This window comes from Theropithecus gelada, chromosome 8, assembly GCF_003255815.1.
Source record: "Theropithecus gelada isolate Dixy chromosome 8, Tgel_1.0, whole genome shotgun sequence".
Classification (NCBI taxonomy): domain Eukaryota; kingdom Metazoa; phylum Chordata; class Mammalia; order Primates; family Cercopithecidae; genus Theropithecus; species Theropithecus gelada.
The window spans coordinates 22,479,076-22,483,479 of NC_037676.1; positions in this window are offsets into that span (position 1 = coordinate 22,479,076).

A 4,404-nucleotide genomic window follows, 5' to 3' on the forward strand; every position below is an offset into this window, starting at 1 on the left:
AGCTGTTGCTAATCAATGGTGACTTTGCCTTTAGAGAGGTGCTGATTGAAGGGTAAGAAATGGATGCCTCTCCAGCCTTGGCTCTGTAACATGATTGAGGAGCAGTTCCTGTGTCTTCCTAGAGTTTTTTCAGTCTTTTTCAGACCCAATACTATGACAGTGGAGGAATATGTCATTTTTTTGAGGGGCTGTGTAGATGTCAAAAGAACAGAAGAGGGTGGACTGAATGGAGATGATATCTGTATCTAACGTGCTTGTTCCCTTGTACCTGACCAGGGAGGGCATTACAAATGGAGGTCTTTGAAAAGTAGACATTTCAGGTGGTGCTCCCTGTTTTCTGATATGTTTTCTCTTCCTTTTCTCCTTTACCTTTCACAGAAGACTCCACCATTCCCCATACAAAGTGTATGCCCCCAACCCCTGCACCTTAGAGATCTGAATGCCTCTTGCATGGGCTGAACATTGATGGGACTTGTCCCAGTTTTCATTGCTGCCTCTGGCTGAGTAGAGTTGGACTTTAATTCTCAAAATAAGGATGGAGGTGGGTGCTGTAATTTCAGTGTAATCTCTCCACAACTTTCAACTAAACTCAAGCTCACCTTATAAAGGCAGGTAACACAGTTGAGGCTTGAGGAAGGTCTGTTTCTTCTCCTGGTGTGATTGACTCAGCCTGTTGCAAAGCAAGAAAACCTATCATTCGTGATGAGTATTCCATTCCACGCTGGTGGCTCCCAGTGCCCTTAAGCCTCAGCTGGTTGGTAACAGGCTGAGCCATTACACCTGTTTAATTTTTCAAAAAATGTTTTGTAGCAATGGGGTTTTCCTATGTTGTTCAGGCTGGTCTCGAACTCCTGGCCTCAACTGATTCTCTCTCCTTGGCCTCCCAAAGTGTTGGGATTCCATGTATGAGCCACCACGCCTGGCCCAGTAACAGGTTTAATTAGATTTCTCATAGTTTTCAAATATCCTTTCCATAGAATGGGGGAGGAGAAGTCCTACTTCATTTTGACACAGAATTATCTGTTCATGTGTCTGTATTGCAGAGTAGCTTGTGGGTTTCTTCAGGGTAGGGTCTGTGTTTTATTCATCTCAGCTCTCTGTCTCTCTTACACTGCCTGCCTCATGGAAGGCTTTAATACATGCTTGTTGACTATATGAATAAATTCCAAAGTTTAATTAGAATTTTTTCGGACTTTTCTTTCTTTTGTATAAATCTGGAGCTTCAACTTACAAGATTTTTTCCTAGCTCAGGTCTCCCCTTCCTGGGGGGCTCAATATCTGTAAGTCAGGTGGGCTTTGGAGTTCCACATCAGGCCTGTAGAACGTTTCAAAAGGTGGTTGGCTATTGATGCTCATTAATTAACTCAGCAAGTATTTACTGAGGTCCTACAATGTGCTTGGAAATGCATTAGGTGCTGGGACCAAAGGAAGTGAACAAGAGAGAGAGCCCTCCTGGAATCAACAACTTTGCTCTAAAATCTTAATCTTTAGGCAATAGGGCAAAGTGAGTTTTAATAAAAGGAGGAACACACAGTGTGACTTCAGAGGAATTCTTCCTTGCTCCAGCTTGCTATTTAAAATGGACTTTAGAGTTATATTATTTAGCTCTTTAATGTCTTTTATATAACATGCTAGACAGATAATATCTACTAGTATTTAACACACTTGTAGGAAAAGAGGATTGGAGAGGCTTTGATTTGAGAGGAGAGAAAGACAGTGAAGCTCCCTGGCTATTATGTTTGGAGAAACAGGATGCTTCTAGAGGGGGAAGGGAGAGAATGAAGGACCCGGGATTCCGGTGACTGATCTGGAGGAGTAGAGCAAGGCAGTGCAGAGTTGATAGTCACTGGATTCTCAGCTCTGCCACTCGTGAGTGGGTTAACTTCTGGCAACATCTTCAAAATTCTAAGGGTCTGACTTGTTTTCATCTGTAACATGGAGATTACAACACTTACTTTTGTAAAGTTATTACTTTTTTCACTTTGACAGTTTGCCTAGATCTGTGTGACCTGTGAGCAGAGGCATTATTCTCTGTTGAAATGCAAATACTGTTGAAACATAGAAAACTATTGTTGACCATAGGCATATTGGTAAGAATTAGGGTTTATCAAATAAAAGTGGTCACCTTGGGAAACAGAGCGAAGCACCAAGATTATGCCTCCTAGCTGGGCCAGATGTGTATGTTGAGAAGGGAGGATAAGTGTTTTACAGACATGAGCCAGAGTTTATTCTGCAGTGAGGGGAGGCTTGAGTAGCTATAGTATATAAGGAGGGAAGGAGGGCTCTGCAAATAGGAAGAAGGCCCAGGGTTTGGGATGGGAACATGAACATGAACTTGCTCCTATGCCTCCTTCACAGTATGTTGGGCTCACTGCATATCTCTATAGACATCTGTTTTTATGTTTAACATTTTATGAAATCATCATAGGAATATAAGATGCTTCTATGAGAAAAAGTGTGCATCCATTAAAGGCAACATTTTGCCATAGGGAGATAGAGATAGGAATATATAAAGACAGACAGGGAGGGAGGGAGGGAGAGAGACAGAGAGAGAGAAGAGGAAGAAGAAGGGGGAGACAGGGGAGAGGAGGAGAGGGAAGGGAGGGAAAGGAAAAAGAAAAGGAAATGAAAGGAAATAAAAAGAAGGAAAATAAAATGAAAGAAAAATGTATTTGGTGGTCAATGTTATGTCAAGGGCAATATACCCTATCCTGGTCTGATGGCAACATGAATATCTTGTTCTATTTATGGGTGCCACATTTTATGAAGGACATTTGTAAATCTCAGTATAACTAGAGTTGTGAGAAGCCATTTGAGAAATTACTTAAAAAAAAAAAACAAGGATGTTTAACTTGGAGAAAAGTCTCAGGACCTTCAAATGAAAGTTATTTTCAAACATCTGAGGCGGAGTCGTGGGCAGAGGAAGCAGGGGCTTGTCCTCTGTATGTCAGGGAACTCTGGGTGAAGAAGGGTCTGTGAGGGTCAGGGTCTCTTCATCCAGGATCCTGGAAGTCTGGCATGTTGGGGGAGCTTCTGTGTGTGGGAAATTAGGCTAGATGACTCCAAAGTTCCCTTCTGGGTCTAAATAGTTAACCAATTGCTTTGAGTGCAATGAGACTTAGAATAATCTATTATTAAAAATACTTTAAAATCCAGTTATAAAATACATGTGGATTACAAAAGATTTGGGAAGTTAAGAAAAATATAAATGTGTAGAAAAAGTATTGTTCATAATCCTACATAATGGTAGCAACTACAGCCAGCCCTCTGTATCTGTGGGTTCTGCATCTGCAGATTGAACCAACCATGCATGGAAAATAATTTTTAAAACCCCAATAAATAACAAAAATACAACAATAAAAATAATACAAATAAAAACGACACAATATAACAGCTCTTTGTGAAAAAAGATACAAATAAAAACAAGGCAGTATAACAACTATCACAATACAGTATAACAAGTATTTAGCATTTATATTGTATTAGGTGTTATAAGAAATCTAAAGATGATTTACAGTATAGGAGAGGGTGTGCATAGATTTTATGCAATTACTGTGTCATTTTAGATCAGGGACTTGAGCGTTTTAGTATCCAAGGGAGGTTCTGAAACCCATACCTTCAGATAAAGAGGGACAACAGTCCTAATATTTTGGCATGTTTATTTTCGGCCTTTCCCTCCATGTTTTAGGAAAAATTGAGAAGCAGGTGAAATCTCTGGTGCTTACTTCTGCCTTCTCCCTTGCTTCTTTTATGCTCATCCTTCATCCAGTTCCTTCATACTTTTCCCCATGACCTCATCTTAAAACCTGCTCTAGAGAAAAAAAATTACATGACTTTAACAAATACGTTGTGAGATTAAGCCTGTGTGCCATTTCTACCCAAAAAATCTGCCTTCTAATCCTTATACTTGATCATAGAAATAGAGGTTTTTTCAGCTGAGAGCACTCTTCAAGTACCAAGAGCAGGTGCTTAGGGGTGGTGCCAAGGGAAAATGGAGCCTTATGTGTGCTCCTGAAGTGGTAATTGCCACTCCTGGATATTATTATTCTCCATATTTATTGGCTCAATCCTTGACCTGTAAACTGTCATTTCTGTCAGCCAAGGTTCATTCTTGCAAATAACAGAATCTATCCTAGCTAATTTAGGCCAAAAGAGACGTATTGAAGAATGTTGCAGGCTGGGCATGGTGGTGCACGCCTGTAATCCCAGTACTTTGGGAGGCAGAGGCAGGAAGGTCACTTGAGCCCAGGAGTTCACGACCAGCCTGGGCAACATAGTGAGATTTCATTTCTACAGAAAAAAAGTGTAAAAAATTAGCCAGGGATGGTGGCATTTACCTGTAGTCCCAGCTACTCAGGAGGCAGAGGTGGGAGGATTTCTTGAGCCCAGGAGGTCGAGGTTGCA